At 33.9% G+C, this 10746-nt stretch overlaps 1 pseudogene; it reads right to left on the bottom strand.

Moving 5' to 3' along the window:
* Nucleotides 1-503: 503 nt before the first annotated feature.
* Nucleotides 504-6380, bottom strand: LOC114305806 (putative receptor-like protein kinase At3g47110 pseudogene; annotated as a pseudogene).
* Between the last annotated feature and the right edge of the window lie 4366 nt (nt 6381-10746).

Here is a 10746-nt window from a genome sequence, read left to right on the forward strand (position 1 = left end):
ATTCATATTTCCCATTAGCTTTATACATTGATTAAGATTTAGATTAATATATGATGAGAGTTAAATCAACATGAATGAAACATTTTTTTCCGTTGCTCAATAATTTATATGAGTGATATGATAACTTCATAATCCATCATATTATAAGCTAAATCTTTTTTTGTTTTTGTTGTTCTCTTTTAGCTTCTATGGCATCAATGTTTTGGTTTGAGCCAAGCTCTATTATGTACAACAGATTTACTTGAGAGCACAAACCAAAAAATGAAACTATGACAAAACTAAATAGAGAAGGCATACATATAAACATATAGAAACCTTGACTAGTTATAAATATTTGATGACAATGCCACAAGTACAACCACTTTCATGCCTTTTCTAGCTCGACAATTACAGATTCAAAAAAAAAAAAAAAAAAAAAAAAAAAAAAAAAAAAAGGGAAGGGGGGGTAAGAAAAGTGAAGGAAAGAAAATTCTAGAACATCAGAATAACCTACAGAGGTGGCTTTAGTTAAGAATCATTTCTTCTTCCATCCTAATGCCTTTGTCCCCTAACCCAAGAAATACATTTCTAATCTTGTGTAGTTCTTTGAGAACATCTTTCACACTCATTCTTTCACTCGACATTTCAGCAGAACATGAAACTCCAATTTGAATGACTGGTACTAGGCAAGCCTCTAGTTTAGAAATGTTGGTTGTACTACTTTGCATGCTCCTACTTGGCTCCTCTTCCATTTCCAACATGATTTGGGGATCAACGATCTGCATTACTTGCTCTGGAAGACACATTTTTACATAGCTATGGAGGTTTACATTACCTGTAAACATGTTACTAGTTGGTCCTTTTCCTGTGAACATTTCTAGTAGTAACACTCCATAACTGTACATATCACCTTGCGTTGATACCTCCTCACCCATACCATACTCTGCAATATGAAACGGTGAAAAAAATGCCCAAGTTTTTAAATTTTGGTATGATTGTTGAACTAGTAAGTCATATTTCTTTTGTTGAAAAAATAAAAAATAAAAAATAAATAACATCTCAAGGGTTAAAATTATGTTCAAATATATTAGGGGTTGGATAATGGTTGATTTAATTTGTTGTGGTAGCTATACAAACAAGGAGGCAAAGTCAAGGAAAGTCATCTCTAAAACATGGCTTAATTTATATATAATCTCGTAATTGGTTTTTAGTTCACCACAAGATAATAATATAATGTAACTAAATAATATTTCTTAATCAATTTCAACGCAAGAAGCAATAAACAATTACCTGGGGCAACATAGCCAATTGTTCCTCTAATCCCAATTGAACTTGATTGCTGATGAATAGAAATTCCATTGGTTGCTGAAAAAATCTTTGCCAGGCCAAAATCACTAACATGGGCACACAAATCACCGTCAAGAAGAATGTTACTTGGCTTTAAATCACAATGAATAAAAGCCATTTCACAATGATGATGAAGATAATCCAATGCACATGCCACATCAATGGCAATGTTTAGCCTTTGAACAAAGTTCAAGTTATTAGGTTCATGTTTCTCTAAAAGACTTGGGTGTAACCAATTTTCTAAGTTCCCATTTTCCATGAACTCGAAGACCAAAGCCTTGAAGTCGTTGCCTTTAAAATCAATGCTTGAGCAAGCTGTAATTATCTTGACAAGATTTCGATGGCGAATGTTCTTCAATGCTTCACATTCTGTAACAAAACTCTTGTTCGCTCCACGTTCGTGTAGTTTGAGCACCTTCACAGCAATAATTTGTTCATCGGAGTTAAGAATCCCTTTATAAACAGAACCATATCCTCCCTCACCAATTAAGTTGGATGGAGATAACCCATTTGTTGCTTGAAAAAGTTCTCCATAAGAGAGTTGTGGATATTGGTTTTTCAAGGGTGAGGCTAAATTGACTTGCTTCCTTGACCTTCTGTTCCGGTAAAGAATAGCTAGAATGCACAATGATAATACAACAATAGTGAGAGTAACTACTAGAACTATTACTCTATGGTTGGAAGTTCGTTTCCTTTCATTTAAGACTTCAATCGAGCATGCAGGCAATTGCAATAGTTTAATTCCTCCGCATAGCTTACTATTTCCAACAACTGAGAAGGCACTAATGTTTTTGAAAACTCCTCCAATCGGAACTTCACCATCAAACATATTGTAGGAAAGATTGAGATAGTGAACTAACCGAAACTCCCCGAGAAACCTTGGAATCTGTCCAGACAAATTGTTCCTAGAAACATCTAGTTCTTGAATACCTTTCAATTGTCTGAAGGCCATTAGAATTGTACCTTCGAAAAGGTTACCATCGATGTAAAGGAATTTTAAAACTTCACAATTGCTGAGAGTGGCGGGGATTTCTCCAAATAGTTTATTTTTTGATACATATAGCCCTTCCAGATTTTTCAAGTTACCTACTTCTTGTGGAAGTAGTCCTGTTAAGTAATTTTGACTTAAGGATAGATTAAAGAGGGAAGCCAGACCAAAGATTTGATAAGGTATTGCTCCTGTGAGATCATTGTAATCAAGATAAATTTGTTGTAGATTGGTACAATTGCCTAAAGAAATTGGAATGCTTCCCTCAATCGTATTTGTTGATAGGTCAAGTGTACCAAGCCTACTCAGGTTTCTAATAGACGATGGAATCTCCCCAGAGATATTATTTTTGTTAAGCATGAGGATTTCCGACATGGAGAGTTTTCCAATGGAATTTGGAATACTACCTGTAAGCATGTTATCACCTAGAAGGAGGAATTGCAAATTTACAAGGTTCCCAATACCAAGAGGTATGCTTCTAGATATATAGTTGTCTTCTAGACTAAACCAAGTGATCTTGGTGGAGAGATTTGCAATAGAATGGGGCAAAAAACCTTTAAAATCATTAATATTCAAATCCAGAGCTTGTAGATTGGAACAATTGGATAAAGAAGTGAGGAAGCTCATTAATTCATTGGCTTGGTTTGTTCCAAGTGAATTGCCAGAAGCACCTAGAGTTTCTAAAGCATCAAGGGTTCCCAGATTCATAGGCATGGGACCAGTAAACGAATTCATGGCAAAATTAACCTGCGTAAGTCCTTTAGCATTGGCTATTGACGATGAAATTTGGCCATAGAATTGATTTAATGAAACAAAAAATACTTGTAAATTTGGAAGGGTCAAGCCTAAATCTGGTGGTAGAATTCCATGCAATTGGTTGTCAGCGATGGAGAAGTAATAGATTGATGAGATATTGTAAAGAGAAGTAGGAACCATACCGGACAAATTGTTTACAGACAGCTGAAGAAACTCCAACTTGGAAAGCTGCCCAAGTTGGGTGGGAATGCTTCCCTCTAGATTATTATATGGTAGACAAAGCAGACGTAGATTGGAAAGGTTCCCAATTGAAAGTGGGATAGTTCCAGTGAGACGGTTGTCTCCAAGAGTCAAGATGGAGAGATTGGACAAAGTACCCAACTCGGTAGGAATTTTACCACCTAGATTGTTACGGGACATATGGATACCTCTCAAGTGTGAACAATGAGTCAAATTGGTAGGAAATTCACCTTGGAAAGAGTTATTGTTAAGCCAAAGATATTGCAGACGAAACAACTTGCCAATTTCTTGGGGGATTTCGCCATGAAAGCCGTTGTTACTGAGATCAATCGTCCTCGGGAAAGTGAGGTTCCCAATTTGAGGAGATACAGCGCCCACCAATGCGAGAGATGACAGGTTTAGGAGTGTCACACGTTGATGTCGACGACCGCATGAGACTCCTTGCCAATTGCAAAAGTGAATTGAATGATTCCATGAGCTTAAGGCACCCAGAGGATCTCCTGTTATCAAATCCTTGATTGCAAGCAGAGCTTGATGGTCTGTCTCGTTGGTGAGAACTAAACTAGGGTTGCCCTTGGCAGTGGTAATCAGTTCAAGAGAGTTTGTGAAAAGGAAAATGAAACAAAGTAAAGATGCACTAAGTAGAAAACTGAAAAAAATTGAATTTGTTTGCTATATTTGGTGTTAAAAATAGAATACAACAATGATTTAGACCATTACAAAATGTATCATTAATAGCACTAATATATTAGGAATGGCAAAAAAAATAATAAAAAAATAAAAACAAGTTAATGAAAGTGAGCGGGGGCCACTGCCACATCATTAGTGTTCCCTCTAGTGATCCTTTTTTAGTGCTCCCAAGCATTTTTCAATAGAATATTATTATGATGACAAGTGGAGTAGATAAACTTGAGCCAAATATATGTATTTATAGAGCCAAAGGCTAGGGATTTTTTTTTTTTTTTTTGGGGGGGGGGGGGTTGTGTGTGTGTTGTGGATTCTTATTCTTTGGTCATTGCATTATTTTGTTTTTTTATAATTTTGATTGGCTCGATTTTAATCTAAAATTTATAATTTTATTTTAATTTGGTTCAATTAATTTATATTTTTATTTTTATAATGAAAAATGCACACATAAACTTCACGTGTCATCTTTTTATAGAAAAATTATAAATTATTCAACTTAGTGAGTTAACCTGAACAAATTTAGTGGCCGTTTTCTTTCAAAATCCTTTATTGATAGACTAAAGGGACACAAAATTTAAGATTAATGATCAAAATTAAGTTAATTAAAATGATAAGGACCAAAATAATACAAAGGTTAAAATGTAAGGACTATCGATGTAATTGTTTTTTTCTTCTCTTTCCCCGTACTTTATTACAATTAAGGAATCATCGCCAAAAAGCTAAAAATTCAACCCCATTAGCAAAGGGTCACATCGTGTATATCAATTAATTAATTTTTTTCTTACAACTATTTATTCAACTAAAAAAATGAATAATGTTATATGCATTAATTAGTGTATTAACTAGTTTACTAATTGATGATGTGGCATAATTTAAGAAGTTTTTAGTAATTGTAATTTGTATAATGAGTTGGGTCAATAATAATATCATAACATATTTTGTTACATTAGTTAGTATACTAATTAGTACATGTAGAACTACCGTAAAAAAATAATTCTTAAACACATCTTTTTTCACCTCTTAAAAAAGCTTAAAAATTAAACGGCCGTGCTAAAGGCCTCGAAATTTGAGGCGTGAATTTTCCTCGAATAATGATTTTTATTTATTTTTTTATTTTTTTTCTTGTGTTGGTTTGGTTTGGGTTTATTTTATTTTATTTTAATTTTTTTGAGAAGGGTGGTTATGTATACCCTAAACCCTTAAATCCTAAACCCTAAATCTTAAAACTCTAAATCTTAAACCCTAAATTTTAAACCCTAAACCCTAAACCTCTTAAACCCTAAATCCTAAAACCCTAAACCTCTCAAACCCTAAACCTTAAAACCATAAACCTCTTAAATCCTAGACCTTAAATCCTAAACCCACCCCTACACATAACCACCCTTCAAAAATAAAAAATAAAAAAGCCCAACAAATAAATAATAATAATAATAACCAAGCCAACACAGCCCAACAAATAAATAAACAAATAAAACAACAAAATCAACACAGTTCAAAAAAAAATAACAAAAAAAATAACAACAATAACAATTTGAGGCATTCGAGCCTCGACTTTGTCGAGGCCGCAGTCTTTTTCCAAAATTAAAAATCTACTAAAAAAAAATATCTTAATTGCTCCTGCTTGCTAGCTAATGAATAGCGGAAATTCACATCTATTCTATCAAGTGGAACTTGCACCGAATAAATTTTGTATTTATTTCGTAATATAATTTTCATACGAGAGCCCTCTTGATTCATGGACAGCTTTAGAGACGTCTAGGGTTGAAGTCAACATTGTGGCCTGTCTTGTGGCTCCTAGTTTAATTTTTTTTTGGAGATTTATTAGAAAAAAAAAATTTAAGTATTTATATCTCAATTAGTTCATAAAATATCCTTGTATTTTAATAAGTCATATTATTTGGATATTTAATTTACCAAATTCTAATTCTCATATTTAAAATATTTTATGGACATTTCTACCCTTGCAAATATTTTTTGAACGGTTAGCAATTTAGTGATGTGAACATTCATATATTTTAAAATGTGAATATTCACATTGACATGTAAATATTCACATTAACAGTATCAACATTCACATTGATGGTGTTAACATTTACATCACGGAACATTCACACTGTAAAGATGAATATTATTAGAAAACTTTCGATGAGGCTTCTTCTCCGTCGTCATCATCGAGGCATTGTTGCTCGCGCGGGGATGTCGCAGTTCTGGGCAACGACGGACTTGAAGGATCCAACAGTGGAGTGAAGGCTAATTTGCACCAAGAACTTTAGCCATTAGAGCATCGGATGCAGACAATCACATCACCACTACCACCACTGCCACCGCCACTTGCGGCAGCATTGTTGTTCGATTCGGTTGCCTTCGTCGCACCACTGTCCATGCTCAGAAATAGAAAATAGTTGGATCGATGGAAATTGCAAAGATCAAAAGCCCCTATTCTTTAATCAAACCCTCAAGTATTATCTAATTTGTATATATGCAACATATATATATATGTGTGTACATTATATTCAATTAAAATTATTTAATATACCTCAGAATTACATATATATATATGTAACATTCAAAACTCGGGCTTTGAGGAAGATGACTCTGATGGAACTGGTATTCTTTTGCCCTAAAATGAAGGGGTAATATGGTCATTCTGTATAGGCAAGTAACGTCGTTTGTGCACAATTGACGGATTTGGAGAATCGTGATATTGTCAGTTAAAGTAGGGGAGGTTTTTGCAATTATTGAAACCGCATGGGGGATCCCTGTATTTGTTAGAAACCTCAGGAGATGTAAGTGTAATTTGCCCTAAAATAAACACGTGCCATTCTCGGATATTGTTAACTATTTCATCAAATTACATTTGTATTTAATTTTGTGCTTAAAATAATTCTTGCCATTTATTTTTCTCGATACACATGTTTTAATGAGTGGGTTACCAATATCTTGTCAATTTGATTTTTTGAAGATTTGTTTTACAAGATATAAGAATCATTTTCTAGGAATAAAATATTTTTAAGGGTAAATTACATTGACACCTCCTGAGGTTTGGTCTAATTACATCTCACTCCCTGACGTTTTGGAAATTACATACTCACCTTTGTAGTTAATAGTCTCACTTCACAAACCTTCTACTTATATAAAAAGTAACAACTCCTAGTAGAAAAATAGAGGAAATTATATTGAAAAAAATAAAGTAAATCAAAAGAAAGGGAAAAAAAATACAAAGGAAGTAAAGCAAAGTAAGAAAAGAGAGAGTGCATGAGTTTAATATTTTCATTCAATCTAAATAATTATAATGATAGGGGGTTAGTGTAATTTTTCAAATACTACGAGATGATATGTATTAAATCTAAATTTTAAGAGATGTAAGTGTAATTTATCCTATTTTTAAAAAGTTGCATCGACATGATTCCCAGTGGCCCTTTTTGGTAGGGCTTATTTCCAGATTATTTCAGCTTTTAGCTTAATTTAAGCTATTTTGATGTGTTTGGTTCAACTTAACAATACAGTTTATAGCTTTTTGTAAGTCAAAAATCAACTTATTCTTTAAGTGGGGGAGGAAAAGCTTAATTTATAAGTCAAAAATCAGCTTATGCTTACAACTATAAACTATAAGCTATTAGGCTATAAGTTATAATCACTTTTCTACAGCTCTACCAAGCGGGCCAAGTGTCACTCGTGAGGGGAAAAGCTAAAGTACATGAATTAGGATTATTTGCAATAGCTCTTTTTTTTTTTTCTTTTTTCTTGTTTGTGATAATTCTTACTGCTTATAGTTAAAGTAGAATTATGTTGTTTTGAAGTGTGTGATTTTAATGTTATTTTAATTTTATTTTAATTCGAATCATTAGATTATATATTTTATTATGTCTTGTTATAATAAAAACAGAGTAAGGTCATTGCAAGGTAATTATGACAAAGAAGTCGGAATCAAGGTACATACCTTAAAAAATGATATATTATACGAAATTATCATTTTAGAGGCAAATTCATTTTTTTTAAAATGAAATATTTTAATTATCAAAAGTGTTATTGTTGTATTTGTAGCGACAAATTGAACATTTAGTGATAAATTACTATCGTTTTGGGATTGAAATTTGTCTAAAAAATAAAAACCTTTTTGGCATCAAATTGTTTTGACATTTTTAAAATTTTGTCGCTAAAAGTCTTCTTTTTTTTTTTTTTTTTGTCTAAAACCAAATTGTTTGATTTATTAGTGATATTTTTTAAAATTTCAATGCTAAGAGACTTTTATCTTTTTTTTCTTTTTTTTTTAACTTTTCAAAATGACCTTTTACCAACTATAGGAATTGATCCTGAAATGTTCTTTTTACTACGAATTTTACTTTTGAAGACAAAAATGTTTGGTTCCTATATATTGTTTAAATGGGTAAATTACACTTAGTACCCTTATACCAAAATCACACTTTTAGTTGTAACTGTCAACCTTTTTATACTTTAAGTCAAGTTGTAATCTCACCCTTCTATTCATCAACTATTTACAAAAATTGATGAAATTTGTCATTTGAAGCATATTTTATTTTTTTGTTGTCTGATTAACACTCATAGACTTTTTATTAAAATCTCACTTTAGTCCTCATACTTTCACCAAAATTTCATTTTAGTTCATCCACTTTCAATTTTATGTTAACTTTATTAATGGTACATAGACGAACGAGTAAGATTGAAAGTTGATTTTAAAGTGTAGGGGATTAACTATTGAAATTGAAACTGAAGGGCTTAAATTGAAATTTTAATGAAAATACAAGAGTAATAAATGTAATTTGTCCTCGTTTAAATTATTGTAATTACAATACAATAATTCGTACCATAAAGAATTGTTTGATAATTGAAAAGATATGAGAGAGGGTGTGTGTTAACTTAAATATCTTAATTAATTGACACATCATAGAGCTTAAAAATTGGTTCTAATTTTTAAACTTGTATAGTAATACTCTAACAAAATACCTACTGTGGGGAAGTGGTTTGGAAATACTCTTCTGATCCCGGGGGACGCTCGTGATACTCTACTAGTCACGTGAAAGGAATAAACACTCCGGTCGGGGGTGCCAGAATTAGCTCTCCGACGATCAAGTCAGTTTCAACACTCTAGATTACTTCTACTTTAAGTTTGGCATAATGTTTCTCACATCCCCTTCTTAGTCTGTCATTCCTTTATTTATACTTGTTTCCTAGGCCTCGGGGCCTGGCCCACTTTTCACTCATTACCCTCTTTTTTACTTTGCTCCACAGCTCAATATCTGTTTGGCATAACTTATAGCGATCCCGGGTTTACCCTTGTTGTACAGTGATCCGGACATGTGTCCGTGGATGTTGGTAGTTGTTTATTATCTTGTTTGCATCCTTTTTACTTCGTGTTTGAGTTATAGGATGTGTTGGGCAGGTTTGTTACAGGTTGGTTGAGTTTAGAAACCAAAACTAGTTGCCCAGATTTTTGCCTGTCCGCTCGAGCGGGGGTTTTGGCCCTCGAGCGGGAATTGCACCCATCTAGTATTTCCTGTGCAGTATTGGACGCTCGAGCGTGGAGTTGTCCGCTCGAGCGGGGTTGTGTGAGTGCCGCTCGAGCGGGGAGTTGGAAGCTCGAGCGAAGACCTGGTTCTGTAAAAGTTCTGGAGTGTGTATCCGCCGCTCGAGCGGGATTGTTGACGCTCGAGCGGGAGTCTATGAGTGACGCTCGAGCGGGGTGTTTGACGCTCGAGCGGGTCGACTGGGTTTAAGTTCCGTGTTTTGACTTTTCAAATCACTTTTTCACTTTCTCTTCTCTCTCCTACTTTTCCAAAAACACCATTGTTGAGCCTCTCACTCTAGAACTCTACCTTCTCTCTAGGTTTTGATCTAGTAGGAGTGATTTGCTCACCTTTGGCCTTTACAAAAAAGTTGTTGATCGTCGAGGGCTACATTTTAATCTGAAAATTTTGGGATTTGGAGCACGTTGGGTTTTGTCATCTTCTCCCTTGGAGCTCCGAATTTGAGGTAGGGATATCCTACTCCTCTCTATGGATTTTGTCTTTAAATTTTGGTATTTTGAGATGTTGGGGTTGGTTTGGTAATTTTGTGAAAGTTTGGGGCTTTTGTGTTATTTTACAAAAGTTGGGGTTTTATTTATAATAAACCTAGATGCATGTTTGGTATAGAGGAATGGAATAAATGTTGAATCATTGATGAAAATGGGACCCAAGGGTTGTGATGTTAATTATGGAAAATGACCTAATTACATTGATTGATTAATTGAGGTAATTAATTGTGAGAATTGAGGAAATGAAATGGAATTGTCGAGATTGGGAATGTGTGGGAAAAAGGGTGTAGTTGAATTATTTATCACTCACCGAATTGAAATGTTGATTGAATATCCATTGTGCATTTATTTTCTGTATAGAGATAACTGCTTTGGGCTATCGGTGGAGGATAGTCGTGATTGTTGTAGACAATGCATGATGATTAGGCAAACGGAAACTAATCAATGGAATGTGTCATGGAATTTGACGGTTGATAGAATACATTAACTGTATGTATTGAGTGATTGTATATAGAACCAATGTGTTTGTATACGTTATGCATAGAGGACGAGATGGGGGATGTACTCCGCGGTTTAGGGGAAGATAGGGGATGTACCTCCAAACCGGATAGTGTTGGGAGAAGATAGGGGATGAACTCCGTAGATACAGCTCATATGCTTGTCTAGAGAAGTGAAGATAGAGCTTATATACCGTATCTGTTGAGAGTGTGGATAT

The sequence above is a fragment of the Camellia sinensis genome, chromosome 11 (genome assembly GCF_055761805.1).
Source record: "Camellia sinensis isolate YWXY chromosome 11, ASM5576180v1, whole genome shotgun sequence".
Classification (NCBI taxonomy): Eukaryota; Viridiplantae; Streptophyta; class Magnoliopsida; order Ericales; family Theaceae; genus Camellia; species Camellia sinensis.